General features: G+C 37.5%; 1 protein-coding gene across 1 annotated transcript in view; it reads left to right on the top strand.

Annotated features, from left to right (window-relative positions):
* The first annotated feature begins 5,762 nt into the window (after positions 1-5,762).
* The window catches only part of LOC131064266 (probable calcium-binding protein CML21), a 74,230-nt gene continuing 63,962 nt past the window's right edge, over positions 5,763-16,030 (top strand). The window contains exons 1-2 of the mRNA XM_057998365.2: positions 5,763-5,949; positions 6,094-6,207. The gene's annotated coding sequence lies outside the window, so the exon portion shown is untranslated. The remainder of the gene's footprint in view (positions 5,950-6,093; positions 6,208-16,030) is intronic.

The following is a 16,030-nucleotide window of genomic DNA, read 5'->3' as shown; positions in this document are numbered from 1 at the left end:
AAGAGGGAATTATTAATAGAGGAATGAACAATTTGACCTATCTCAAGGAAAAAGAGTTGAGAAATAAATATGCAGACATCTTGACAAAAGAGGAGATATTTTGGAAGAAAAAATATAGAGAACAATGGTTAAGTGATGGAGATAATAATACAAAAAAAAATCATAATAGCACTAAAACAAGAAGGAACATTAACATAATCTATAAAATCAAATTAGGTAATGGGAACTTTATTGAGGATCCATCAGGTATAAAAGAGGGAATTGTGGATTATTTTAGTAATATTCTAAATAATTGGGGGTATTCAGATTTAGAATCTCAGCTAAGAATGTTGAGAAATATTCCACATTTGGTAACATAGGCGGATAATAAGATGCTTAAAAGCAGGTTTACCATAGAAGAAATAAAAAGCAACTTTTCAGCTACATCCAGAAAAGGCTCCAGGTCCTAATGGATTTCCAGCTGTTTTTTTCCAATTATGCTGGCCCTTCATGGGCGAGGAAATATGGGAGGCGATAGAAAGTATGCGGATCTTTTTTTGAATGAGATTAATAATACCTTTATAGCTCTGATTCCTAAAAAATAAAATGCAGAATAGTTGGATGAGTTTAGACCTATCTCTCTGTGTAATACCATATATAACATTTTGTCCAAAGCTTTGGCCAACACAATTAAAACAATCTTGCCTAATATCATTGTTGAGGAACAAACAAGGTTTGTTCCTGGTAGATCTATACTGGATGGTGTCATCATAACACAGGAGGTAGTCCACTCAGCCCAAAAAAACAAAGTACCTAGTATGTTGGTCAAGTTAGATATCACAAAGGCTTATGATAAGGTAGAATGGAGATTCCTGTGTAAATGTTTGGAGTCATTTGGATTTGCCAAATTCGTCATTAACCTTATTTTTAGTTGTATATCTAGTCCAAGGATGTCAATTTTAGTTAATGGTTCCCCTGAAGGGTACTTTGGGACGTCGAGAGGCTTAAGGCAAGGGGATCTTTTATCTCCTTTCTTATTTATAATAATGGCGGAAGCATTTGGTAGATCAGTACAGGCTGCACTAAATGAAGGTTTGATCAAAGGTATTCAAGTCACTGATGGACTTAAGAATGTGTCTCACCAACAGTTTGCAGATGACACAATGTTACTTGGAAAAAGTTCTACATCAGAAGCAAAACAATTCAAGGAGATTATGCTAGATTATACTAGGGCATCAGGACAAGAGATCAATGTGCACAAACTAGAGATATACTTCATCAATACACGTGAGGTGGAAACATAAAAGATATGTAGATTATCAAGATTTAAGAAAGGGTTATTTCCCTGCAAGTATTTAGGTCTGCCGGTGGATAGAGGAGTAAGAGTTAACAGGCTTTGTGAATCGATCAAGGAGAAAATTGAACTTAGGGTGAGCTCATGGAAAGGCAAATGGCTCTCAAATGCGGGTAGAGCAACTATGATCAAGGCGGTATTGAGCAGCATTCCAATTTACCAAATGTAATGTTTACCATTGGCTCAAGGAGCAAAACATAAAATAGAAAAGCTCTTAAAGAAATTTTATTGGCAGGGTCCGAATGATTTGAAGAAGCTAGTAACAATAAGCTAGAACAAAATATGCAAACCTAGAGAAATGAGTGGAGTGGGAATTAAAAATATGGAATGGCAAGGAAAGGCTTTAGGAGCAAAGCTTGTATGGAGCTTGTATCAAAACCCCGAGAAGAAATGGACTAGGATTTTGCAACATAAGTATCTATCGAGTGGGGTTTCAAGCTGTATGTTTAGGACCCCTTGCTTGCCTCAGGGGTCGAGGATCTGGAACTTCATGATAAAGTGCAGACAACTCATTTTGGACAGATTAACTTGGGATGTTGCCAATGGAAACAAGGCGAGATTCTGGGGTGATTCTTGAGGAGGTTATGTAGCCTTAGACAAGTTAAATTTAAGTCCCAGTTGCGGATGGGAATGGAGAAGCACATATGATACCCCTTTATCTGCAGATGAACAAAATGAGTTTGCTCGAGTACTCTCTAATAGGAAAATCACGTTTAGAGAAGGAGAAGATATGCCAATTTAGGCAGGCTCCAACTCGGGATCATACAAGGTTAAGGATGGTTATGCTAATATTATAGAATCACTCAATTGGCAAAAAACGCACATTCCTACTCATCTATGCTTGGGTAAAGCATGCTTGCCCAAAGCTGGGATGTTTTTATGGGCAGCTTTACAGAAAAAGATTCTGACAATAGAATGGTTTCAGAAGATAGGGTTTAGCAGTCCATCTAGATGTTTCTTATGTGAAGCTAATGAGGAAACTGTGGATCATTTATTGCTTAGTTGTCCATATGCGACTGAATGTTGGAAGGAATTAATAGGTAAGTTGCAATGGACTACGGTTATACCTGATAACTTTTTCTCCCTTATTAAGGGATGACCTGCTATGTATAGTACAAGTCTGTTTAGAGATTTATGGAAGATAACCCCTTCAATCCTAGCTTAGGAACTGTGGAAGGAAAACAATAGAAGAATTTTGAAAAATAAGAGGATGAATGCACAACAGTTAAACAACAAGATAGAAACATGTATATTGGAAGTCACTAACACTAAGCTGCGAAAGGATACTCTTAAGGGGAGAGAATTCACTATATGGGACAACAATATGAGGAAGAATTGGTTTGGCTTAATTATCCCAGCCCAATTCAGAATTAGTGGTAACAATACCAAGGAACTCAGGGCTCAATGTAAATGGGAAAGGCCTAAATATGGATGATTTAAATTGAATTTCGATGGAGCATCCAGGGGAAACCCAAGTGTTGGTGGGATTGGATGTATTATTCGACATTGGAGTGGAGCAACATGTGCCATAATAGCTAAACCAATTGGAAAGACATCTAACAACATTGCAAAACTCGAAGCCCTTATAGAAGGTTTGATATTTAGCTCATAATTGGGTATTAAGAAACTAGCAATTGAAGGGGACTCACATATTGTAATTAATGCTATAAGAATAGGGAATATAGTTAGTTGGCATCTTAAACCTCTTCTAGATAGAGCACTTGCACTAATAAGTAAATTTAAACATTATACGATCAATCATATTTATAGAGAGGGCAATTTTGATGCTGATTCTCTAGCTAATTTGGGTGCGGATGGTCATTGGATTGCCAAAATAGGAGATGGATAGCATGCAGATATATATTTATATTTGAATATATATATATATATATATATATATATATATATATTCCCAATTTTTAGGTGCATATTTTATATAGTGTTGGTTTAGCTAATTTTAGCAGTGAATGCGATGGGTTAGTAGGGTCGAGGGAGATCTTGGGTCTAGTGATTTGGTGCTAACTATTTAATCCTTTTACCTTTCCATGGTATGATGGTCATTAGGTAACTGACAGCGACAATCATGAATTTGGATAGTCTCAGATAGTATATCTTTTTATAATTAACTTTAAAGATAATAAGTTACCCAAGGGCGTAGGGTAAGGATAATCATAATGAGATATGACTGCTACATTATGGGAAAGAACGACTTCGAGCTGGATTGTAGCCCGGTTAACACGTGCCAAGGCAGATAGGAAATTATATTGTGTGGTGGGATCCAGAAGTTAACATTTATTTAGGATGGGATTGCATAGATTTTTTCAGAGCCATGGAGTCTAACATTAAAGTTTTTTCTGCAAGTGATAATCGTTTTATGGCCTTCAGAGGTGAGATTAAACTGGAATGGTGGTGTAGAATCCTGAATGAGGCCGATGATTTCACGCTTAGGGCAGTGCGGGAGATTATGAGGAAAGAGTTCTTCAGTTATGAATTCATGTATCAGGTTAACTATGATATCCTGACCATATTCTCGACAATATTGCTAAGGGTAGGAATACAGAAGAGCAAGGTGATTTTGTTGGGTCTGTCTTTATTCAAGGAAGAATTCTTGAGACTCTTTGAGATTGCAGTGGGTAGTGAGGGCGAAACCCTTATGGTTTCATATCCAGAGGATTATGGTGATAATGGGACAAATATCTGTAAGAGGCCTATTCTGGTAGTGAAGGATGAAACGAAATTTGCAGAGAGAACTCCCATTATACGCAGGAATGCAGAGTTTTTGCTGGTGTAGAAACACATCAAGGAGCCTCCTCATAGCAATTGGTGGGTGGAGTATCTTAAGAAGGAAGGGTATGCGGTCCTAGATAATATGCCAAACATACTAATGGATAGGATCCAGGTAATTCCCCTAGTGATAATTAAGGCATCATGGGTCAAAGGTAATGCAAATGCTGGAGATACCTCCTGTAATCAGCTTGAGAAAATGAACACGGATAAGGCATCGCCCTCTGTTGTCGACCTCACAGATATGGAAGAATAATGGGATTAGACTTATACAATACCTTTTCGATTTATAGGTTTGAGTAAAGTGTGCAAAAATTTGTGATATTAGGTTAGTAGACATACCAATGGTATAATAATCAATAGTTTGTTTATGCCTTTTAAAACTGACTTCGTATATTTTTTGATATGATAGTTTATGGGTTGTTAATAAGGTCTTTGCAGTATTGGGGTTTAAATATAGTAAGTTTTATGATTAGTTGCAGATTAATTCCATTACTGCGTCTGTAGTAGTAGATTCTAGCTTTGTTCCTATTGGCTGCATGGTTGATATTTGTCATACTGTTTAATATCTTTAGACACATACACAATGATGGGTTTTAGTTTATTGCCTTTGAGCAGAAATTAGTTTGGGAAAGAATTCTCTTTTGTGCTTTTTTTGTATCTTCTGTAACTCTTGGAGATCTATGGCTAGGAGGTGATTGCTCCTTGTCTAGAGGCAGACAGAGGAGTCTCTGTGGCACCTAGTAAGGAACAAACATAGTCATAGTCATAGATACCCGATATGAGGAGCTTTTGAGGCTTATGGATTCTGCCTTCAATATCAATGTTTTATTTTGATTATGGTTTGTTTTTCTTTGCCTTTGATGTTGGAGCAACATAGTGTGTTTTTAACGTCTTAGTTTATATGATGGTTGGTTAGTTTATCTATAGGAGTAATCTATTTTAGACATTTTTTTTGAATTTGAAACAAATACTCTGAAATTTATATGGAGCTGCTATTAGTTTTGTGTAATTTTTTAGATAGATTATCAATACTAATTCTGTGGTCGAGAAAGGTTACTGTGTTTGCTGATGCAGGGGCAACTAAGCAACTCAGCAGAGGAGTACTTGTTGAAAGCAAAATTAGTTCATTCAGAAGGGACTACTGTATTTTAAGTCTTGGGATGTGAAAATTTTGGATGTAAGGCTTAATGGTATTATGTCATTTGTATACTAGGGGAAATAGATGTAAGGTTCTGTTGGGTGATCTTGTATTTACATATTTCTGGATCTTATGGTCCCGGGCTAGACCAATGGTTTTCTTGACTCAGTTTTTTCCTACCGGTACCTGCATTGAACGAAGTTGTACTTATTTTTATATTAATAAAATGCTTTGGCTACGACCTTTACCTAGCCAAAAAAAAGAATTGCTCCTATAACACCAATTTTTTTAAACCAATCATAATATAGATAAATAATTTTAACAATATTTTAAATTTAAAAATATAAATATTAACTTTAAAATTTTTAAGAAAAAATAATGATCACTTCTGATTGGTGCATACTAATTGAATAAATCTCCAGCTTCACTGAATGCAAGTACTAATAATATATTTAATAAATACATTACATTTGTTTTGTATATTTTTTCAAATTAAAATTTTCAGTACTCCAACAAAATGTTTCTGTACTTTTTTATCAACGTGCCCATTGAACAATGGGTCCCCTTTGCTGGTTCATAGGTTTACAGTGAACAAATACGCTCGCAACTTGATTAATTTTCCCTTAGCTTCCAGTTCACCCTAAATTTGTGCTCTACGTGGCACGAAGTAGGCAAGGTTTTCACTTCCCGGGTTAGTTAAATCTAAAAATTCAGTTGAATCTATTTCTGTTTAACAAATTCTATTAGATGTGTTTTCGATTTACTGAGACAAATGAAGTTACCGATTTGTCTGTGTATAGTGTTATTGTAATCGTCATAGAAATGATTGTGGCAGGTGCAAGGAAGGTTGGATTGTTCCCCGTATAGACCTCAAGTATTCTTCTGTAGTATCTCATGGCTGTTATTCATGCCCAATAATCACTGCTCTTCTTTTCATATACCAATTTAGGTAAGATCCTTACTTTACCTTTTACTTATCTGAAGACATACGTCGTAGTGAATAATCTTTCTATTGCTCATCTGGTACTACATATTGAATGATTTTTGACAGTGGCTTGGAGATTTAAATTCTGCAATAGTTTATATACTGCAGTTTTTCTGTTGGGTGTAATTGTCTGTCTTGTATGCATAAAATTGGTCATCTACTTCAAATTTGAAATGTTTTATAGTCTATTATGAAGGATTTATGCTTCTCGCAGGTGCAGTTATTTGAGTTACATGTACGATACTTTTGATTAGGTGTAGTGCTATGACGAGGGAATGAAGGATTCCTTGATTAACGTTTTCTTCCCAAAACTTTGTCTCAGTAAGTACCCGGATGGTTCTGATCAGAACCAAAGTTGCCCAAAACAGGAGTCCCGAACTCTGAAAACTGGCATTTTTTCTGTAAAAATTAAACATCTTGGCTTCTTAAACTAAGGGGAGTTTATATGGAGGCCTGAGGTATTCAGTTGTATCCTCCATCAAAGTCATGCGTGCATACCCTGCTGTAAATTCAAATAATACCAGGATATTTGGTATTAAATGTTTTGGAATTGGGGTTGATGATGTTTGGAGGTTGTGATTCAATATAGTTGGATTGGGTTTGCAACTGCACAGATGAAGGTGGTTTGCAACTGACATGTGATTTAAGGTTGAAGTGAAACTTTTTACATGTGCTGGCAAAAGAAGTGAGACAATAATCATCTGTATTTTGATTTCAGTTTTCAGCTGGCGTGTCTAATGGCACACGGGCTAATTTAAACTTATTGGGATGTCCGAGTTCAAATCTCAACATTGAAGAGATTTCTGGCAAGGGTACTATAGAGAGATTCTCTAGAAAGGAGGTTGTGACCAGTTGCTGGAGGTTTGTCAATGTCGGTGCCATGGAGATTACACCTATGTCCCACGGAGTTTCTGGGCAGGGGATGGCAGGATGCGTTTCCAGGATGCCTGGGGATGGTAATTGAAAAAATAGGGAAAATTTAAAAAATATAGGAAAGCTCAATTATTCAATTATAAGGCATTGATCATATTACATGTACATTCTAAAACCATATTACATAATTTTAAGAGCTGAATTGAGAGTTCACATGAGAGTTGACATACAAATTAACCAAAAATTTCATTGCTTTCATTGTCAATGTGCACATATCATAAGTAGGGTGTTAGGAACATTATATTGCTTTCTTTGCAATCACTAGATCTAGAAGGAACACTCTGTTACTAGCTATTACAGACCACTTGAATTTGATTTGCATAAACACTATAAGATCAAAAGAAAGGGTCCTGACCTAAATGCCTTGGAATAAGCATTATTTCACTTGTTATCATGTAATAGTTGTACACCATACAACCTTTTCTTTGTTTCTGTCTTTAGAAATACCAGGCATAAGTATGCTTACTTAGATATCACTCATTTACAGCTGACACTTTATGTCAGCTCCTTTGCTTATGAATTCATATTTAGGCTTCATTCAGGTCAATTTGGTTGTCACCGTGCTTCTCTTATTGATGCCTCTTACGATGCACTAAAAATCAATTTGTTACTCTAAAAATTAATTACTCTGAAACTGCAGAAAGGATTTTCATTGGACAAATTAATATTTTCAAATAGCTTATACCTGATAGAAGCTTCAGAACGGTGGCACTAATGCAATTCAGTGCTAGTATGCATATCATTGAGTACTTCTCCTAGAGAGAATCATGTTACTTTAGAGATGCTCCTATCATGAATGGTGGTACTCTAAAGATGCTCGTAGCATGAATGACATCACTAGTGAGTAGATAATTTTTTTTAAGAGTGCCGGGACATAGGGGATGGCTGTGATGATCAGCTGTTCCCTGCCATCTCCTGGTCCTGTCTTTCTGTCCTCGAAACATTTCCATTTATTTTCACGTAGGGATGGCCCTGGGGATGTTTTGTAGATGTCCTTGTGTCCTCGAAACATCTTGGGGACAGGAATAATAGTTTTTTTCTAGGGTACGAGTCCCTTTGTATCATAGGATTACACCTAATGGCATGTTAAAGTTCAATATTCCCGTTCATGCTTACTGGCAAGTGGGTTTGTTCCTTCAATCAACCACGGGTTCAAATTTAAAATCATGGCCATTTTCAGGTACGAAAGTTTTAGATTTTATCCTCATACTCATGTATAGCATCTGAAAGCATTTTTGTATATTAGACAATATCTTTTGGTTTAGACTGCTAATCATGGAGGTTTTAACAGATTTTGACCTGAAATCTTTTTTTTTAATTGATTAGTGGTACTCTAATAAAATATGTGTGGGGTTTAATTAAACTAAAATAATTGTAGATATATGATTTCGACAGTCCATAGTGTTAACATACATAGCTTCAGGAATCAACTATGTGAATTTTTTTGCTTGACATTTCGGATCAAACTCCATGATTCTCGTTTCTCTTGTTCTGCTTTCTTATTCCTGATGATGGATCATGGAGTTTGATCCAAAACGTTGAGCGAAAAAATTCACACAGTTGATTCCTGAAGCTATGTATGTTAAACTAAAATAAATCAAAACTCAAGCAAATGAACTATGCCTGAAGGACTAACTCTGAATAATAGAGTTTCTAGCATGATAAAAGAGTGTGTTTTTTATGCATAAAGTAACAGATTTGAATTTGTTGGTGATAATAAAAGATTATTAGGTTATGGATCACAACGACAGTTCAAACAAATATAGCCGAGGTATGGGTTTTTCTACATGTAAAATATTTATTTCATCATAACAAGAGGCATAAAGCTGAAGTTATAGAGATTCGAAAGTCCACAAGAGAAGAAAGCAGAAATCAGAGAGGAACTCAAATCAACACTTTTTCCCAAAACCACCCCCATATTTTGCATTATAGGGACATTCACTGTTTTTGGGTGAATCATTTCCATGGAAAAGCTAGTGTTGGATTTCACAAGCCATCCCCTGCACCTCCTTTACCAAGGTACAAAAAATTTCCCTTTCATCTTCTCTGTCTCCCACATTGATGTTGATAGTATTTAAAGTGTCTACTTGATTGTTCAAAATGCGTTTTAAGCAATCAGTGTCAATCTGGATTTGGTTCAAATGGTTATTGTTGTTGATAGTTGTGGTATTGTTTAACCCAAGAGGAAGTTTGTTCTTTGTTCTTTGATGATATCTTTGTCTCTAGCAAAAGCATGGGGAATCATTTGAAGCATAGGAGTATTGTTTTATAACTCTTGAAGTTTTATTTCTTATTTGCAAAGGAATTAAATTGTGGCTTTGGAAAGAGCCATCTTGTGTATTTGGACCATATAATCAGTGAAGGAATAATGGCTGATTCAACTACAATTCATGCCATCCTTGATTGACTAACTCCCATGAACGTACCCAATTGAGAGGATTTAATGGGTTGTGCTGTTTCTGTTGAAAATTTGTCAAGGCTTTTGGAGATATTATGGCACCCCTCATTGACTTTACAAAGAAAGATCTGTTGAGATGGATAGAGAAAGCAGAAGCTGCCTTCCTACAAATGATGGCAATGAATTCAAACCCTGTACTTTCAGGAAGCACATCACTATTCTCATAAAAAAATAGTCCCATATTGCTTTTGGAAATAGAAAATCAGTAGACAAGGAGAATCTATTATGGAAATGGCGCCCCTCATGCATGCTATAGAAGAGTTCACAATCCATATTTATTTGGCCAACACATCATGATTTAAGTAGGCCATCAAAGTTTGAAATATTATTACTTTGAAGGAATGTCAATGGACAATTAAAGTGGTTAAGCAAACTATAAGCGTTTGGCTTTGAAATTCAAGATGATAGGGGAAAAATTAATTAATGCTGTTGTAGATTCCTTATTGAGGCTATCTGACCTGCATGCAGCATCTGCAATAAACTTGAGATGGAAGCAAGAAATATTTGTGATGAAAGAGTTGGTGCCATGCTATGAGATCTAGAATAAATACAAGAGGAAGACATCAGGTATACCTTTTCTAATGATATGATTTTCTATGAGAATCACATATATCTTGTACCCAATTCTATAGTTGAAAAGAAGGTATTGGAAAATGTCATTCCTTACCTACCGCTGATAAATATGTTTGGAAGGGACTGAAAGCAGATGTAGAAATTATTGTGGCTGCATGTGAATCTTGCCAAAGGACAAAACATAAAATGTGAGAAATCCAAGTTTGTTGCAGCCCTTGCCCATTCCCAACCAAAAATTGCAGTTGATTGGAATGGACTTCTTGTGGGCAGACCACCAGTGGGAGAAAAATCAAAGCTTATGCAGTGAATGGTTGATTGATAAAGTATGTCCATTTTATTTCCATGGATGTTGTATGCATTGTTAAAGCTTTACAGGTTGCTGAACTGTGTTAAAAGTTTAGGTTGACCTTCATGTAGCTCTTGTTTTGTTGCTGATCTCCTGATTTTTGCGTAATTTTTGGAATGAATTGTTTAAACGTGTTGGGAACTCTCAACCACCTTAAACAAAACTAGCAGCCATAACCCTCAAATGGATAGGCACCTCTTGTAAACAGATGTCTAAAAGCTTACTTAAGTGATTATGTTGCAGAACAGATAACATCTTGCCTAATATGATTACATTTTGCTGAGAATTGGTAGAATACATCATATCATACAGCTATTGGAATGTCTGCATCAAAATCTTTGTGCAGTTGCTTTTGATCCTCCTTTGCGGATTGATTGAGTCATCAAAGAGACTCAAGTGTGAGTTTCCATGATTTGTTTGAAGGAAATTAGCATATCTTGAAATAACCGATGGAGAACCATACAGTGGTCCAAAATAAGATTAATATTTCAGCAAAACCAGCATCAAAGTGAGAAAATTTGAGAGAAGTGATCGGTTTTTCTAAAGTTACAATCCTATAAGCAAAAGTCTTTTAAAGGGAAAGGAATTAAAGAAACTTGGACCTTGTTACCATAGAACTTACAAGATTTTCACACAAGTAGGAAGGTTTCTTGCACATTTTAGATGCCAATAGGAACTTAGTGCAGAATACCTACCATGTCTCATGCTCGAACATTGTATTTGGGAAATTTCTTAAAATTTAAGATGCCTTACCACCTCTAGATGATTAAGGCCATGTTATGTTTTCTAAAATCATTTTAGCCAACAGAAAAAAAACGTATTGGAAATAAGGTATTAGTTATTACTAGAGTACCATGTCTAGTGAAGGGATCTCCAAAAGTCCATAAATGTTACATTCAATACTGCAGTTGCTCTGAGGCAAAGCAACTCAATGAGTAGGGACTTGTAGGAACCTTAGAATATATTATTATTTTTCTTCACAGGTCTTCTTGGCACGGTGTGAAGTTCCCTTCTTTACAGGATGTTTCTCTTTTCATGTTTGATATCTTAGATAGTTGCAGATAGTGGTAAGAATGGATGCTCACCAAGGATGTCATCATCTTGAATAGCATAACACTCAATTCCTTGTTCTTTGGATGGCGACACATCAAATGTGGGATAATCCCTCAAGTCATCTATGCCTCTTGCATCCTTTTCCTTCTCTTGATGATCCTCACTAGTATCCATGTTTTGTAGAGTTTCATGCCTTGACGTCTCCACACATTGGTCTTCACCTACTAGCATCTTGGTGGCTTGAATGTCTTCCAATATATCTCCATCTTCCTTGGACACAAAGTTATTCTCAACCATGACGCCTTGACTACTTGTCTCATTCGTACTATCCTTTTGCAATTCATCCCATAATGTTTCGGGAGGTCCAAGTTGATGATGAATCGTGCCTCTTGTAGCAACTTGTTTGTCTGGAAAGTTTTTTGGCAGTAACTCCATTTGTGCTTCCTCCATGAGGTCTTTCAGCGCCCCCTCGAATAGAATTGTAGTGATGATATCTTTGAGCGCCCCCTCAAATTGTTCTTCATACTTGGGCTCACTTATGATAACTTGCAATTCTTTGTTCAACATCTGTTGGCGGCATTATTGTACACGGGAATAAAATTAGTTAATTATGTGTAATTGTTTTGGTTAGTTGGCAACCTGTTGACGTGTATTTTGTACACAATCATACACAGAATAAAATACCCAAGGGTACCTTATCCTCTCTTGAATAAAGCCTCTGATTGCTGAAGATGTCGCAAAAAAGGATCAATCAGGGTGACTCCAATGTTCTTTTATGTAGGGTCTCTACGTGTGGATAAGCACCAGTGGTCGTTGTGATTGCTGTTTCATCAAGGGGCCTTACGTATCCGAATTGCAGGAACAAGATTTCCCTAAACTAACAAGTTCTCAAAAAGATCAAAAGGTAGAGTTTGCAAGGGGTAAATTCTAATCTAATCCTAAGAATGACTCGATGTAGGCTTAGACTTGGCAGGATTCGACCAATTTCAATATTGCCATGAAATAACAACTCAACTGAAATTGATGCGATCTTCTAAGGTAACAAATGATCTTTCAATTCATCAAAGATCATGGACACTACCACAAAGGCACATATCCAAAATTCAATGACTATTGAAGGTTTAAGTAATTCAAGTCTCTCCAGTTGACCACACAAGGCGTTCCCACAATCAGTAAGAAGCTAGTGGTTTGGAACGTGAATCTCACCAAAGATCAAGCCCAACACTTAGTCCTTCAAACTTAGATACTACTTTGACTGAGAATGATTCAAGAAAGTAAACAACCATGAAGATAGCCACGAGAATTGCAACAAAACACCATAACTTCAATATTTTATTGATCTCAAAGCCAAAATGAACAACAATTGCTTGAAATTCTTTCTTCATAGCTCAATCTTGCTACAAAATAACTTTCTTCTCTCCAAAAGCTCTAAACCTCTAACTATTTCTTATTGCTAACTGTTTCTAATTTTCTAATGACAAAATGAAAATGAATGAGGGTATATATAGCATCCTCGATTACAATGAACGGCCCAGATCAAAAGAAGATCAACGGCTGAGATTTTGACACCTAAACCCTAATTAGGGTTTTATTAAAAATAGCCCCCTTTTTATTGAACAATATTAAATGCATAGCCAAATATTTAATTTGGCACAAAAATCTAGGAGACATAGACCAATGACAATTAAGGTGCCACATCATCTATAACAACCTTTCTTCTAGAATCTTATTTCCTTTCCAATGCTCTTTTTTAGCATATGCAATGAATCTAGACACGATTTCTTCAATCTCAGCAATTGGAATCTCAGGAAGATTCCTCATTCGTTCCTCCAAGTGGATGACCCGATCGAAAGCCTTGAGAAGAGCAGTGTCCCATCCAGGTTCAAGTTCTTTAATTTTCTCAATCAGGAGCATGGTAGCAAACATTTGATCCCGTTGCTCATCCGTAATAACATTCTCACCTTTGCAAAAGATGACCTTGACTCTTTCTTCTAATTCTTGCAAATCCACATCTGTCTCAACTTCGATCCTCCTGCCAAGAATAGTACATAATACTTCAAACACCTTGTCCTGGATCGGATGGATAATCTCTTCAACTTGATTGCATTTGTTACTGATGTCCTCAAAAAGAACTTCCTTCATCTGGAGTAAAGTTGACCATTGGAGTAAACTATGAGTTCCTCCATCCATTATCTTTTCTTGTGCTAGGATCTTCCTTGATGTTTGCCTTATTACTTGCAGGACAGGAATGATAACATCCTTAGTATGGGCAAAGGCGGCTACAGTTATCATTCGGTTGTGGATGATCTCAAGAACTTGGATAGCTCGGTGGATGGTCTGCATCATTCTTGTTGCAAATTTAATAGCAACTGTATGGGATTTGTCAATCCAAGAGCTCATAAGCTGGACCAAACTCTTGACTCTCTCTGCCTCACCAACTGACTCAAGGGGAACTGCTTGCACAGGAGATACTGCTGGATCCTGACGTCCCAAAGGCTGACTGAGGTGGCTAAAGTAGCCTCTCCAAGCACCGACCTCTCTCTCAAGTTTTCTACTCTTTTCCATTTCTTCCTTAAGTTTATCTTTAAGTGCCTCAAATGAATCAGTTGCCTCATCCAATGCCTGCTCGGTGGTGAGTGGACCAAGCTCAACGGTTTCTACATCATATTCTTCTGCAAGGATCTCACCCTCGTACTTGTCCGCTGCCGGTGTAGCTATCTGCAACTTCTTGGACCCTGTCTCATCTCTGATCATCTTGGACATTTTGGTGGCCTTCTTCTTTTCTGTTACTCCCTGAGAATTCCCAACAAGGCTATCTAAATCAATCACATTATCTTCGTCTTCGATCACAATCACCCTTGTTAGTCTCTCCTTCAACCAATCTGGAATGGCGGACCTTGTCTCTCTAACTTGTATTTCTTTAGGTAGTGGCTCTTCTTTCCGAAGAGGAGATGTTGCTTCATCGTCATTCTGGTCTTCATGTAGCTCATTGACCTGGGGAGATTGACTTGATGAACGTTGAGATGCCTGTCCTTCTTCATGTTTATCATTCTGAACCATTGACTCCATAGATTCCTCAACTTCAAGTACCCTCTTCTTTTGTCGAGAAGATGTGCCGGATGAGCGATCTCAATTGGCCTCTTGCTTCTTCTTTGAAGATTCTCTTTTCTCAGGTCTTTCTTTCCTCTTCGCACCTCTATGATGAGGATTGCCTTCACTTACGCTTCTGGGGTGAGGATTGCCTTCGCTTGTGCTTCTAGGATGAGGATGGCCCTCACTTGCGCTTGCTCCCTCTGCCGACCTTTCCTCCAAAGTAAAAGCCATAGGTATGTTTTGGTCTCTCAACTTTTGATGTTGCACATCAACCAAAGAAACGGGACTCGGACTCGGCTCGGACTCGGCAAGGCCAACTCGGACTCGGACTCGGGACTCGGCGTCAGACTCGGCTCCAGACTCGGCTGGACTCGGGATAGTGAAAAACTCAAGAAATTTAGAGATTTTTAAATATTTAAAACTTGTTTCAGACACCCTTTATTGAATACACCTTAAAGACACAATAACATCATCAAACTCGGCTCATTTGATTACATACACAAGTATACATCAATCACATTAGCATAAACGCAAATTGTAGCTGAAGAAAATAACAAACATAGATATATAAATATTGTCAAATGTATACAATATTACAAAACTCATGGAATAAAAAATCCATGTCATCATATGATCATCATCAAATGTTTCATACAAATACCAAAGGTAAATACAACTACAAGTCTATGGCTCAGAGGAGCCTGCACCCTCCGGCCCCAGCCCCCTGCGAAGGCGTCTAAGGTAGGTCCTGGATGATTCGACTGCCATAGCCGCTCCCCGTGACACCATGCCATGCTCACCAACATCAAGAACATCCGTGTCACTATCTGCCTCTGAATCTCCTGTCTGTGCTCGTGCTCTCCGCTCCTCCTCTGCCATGGCTACAGTCTCAACCTCTATATCTACCTAGTCGATCCAATCAATGTCAGACTTGGAGGTTAAATTTTCTCTACTTCTATCGACGCAATTTCCCCCATATTTTTCGACGGGGGTTTGGGGGCAGCGCCCCCAAGGTGGGGTCAAGGGGCAGCGCCCCTTGTGCGCTCCCTGTCGCGATACAGGGCGAGGTCGAGGGGCAGTGCCCCGCGAGGCCAAAAAAACTTATTACAAGTTTGAATTAGGGTTTCTTTGAGAGTCTTCCTTAGGGCCTGGTTTTGCTCTTGTTGCTAATTGGGTCTTGCTTGGTGAGTGAGTATCATTCTTGAAGGTCCAAGCTAGGTCAAGTTGGTGAGTGATAAAGTCTGGAATGTCATCCTGATCTTCAAATGCCCTGAAATTTGGCTAAGTCTGAAATGTCCTGATCCTGAAATTTGACTAAGTCTGGAAAACTG

Source organism: Cryptomeria japonica, chromosome 1, assembly GCF_030272615.1.
Source record: "Cryptomeria japonica chromosome 1, Sugi_1.0, whole genome shotgun sequence".
NCBI lineage: Eukaryota > Viridiplantae > Streptophyta > Pinopsida > Cupressales > Cupressaceae > Cryptomeria > Cryptomeria japonica.
The sequence above is the reverse complement of the archived record's forward strand: the minus strand, read 5'-3'. Positions and strand labels throughout refer to the sequence as shown.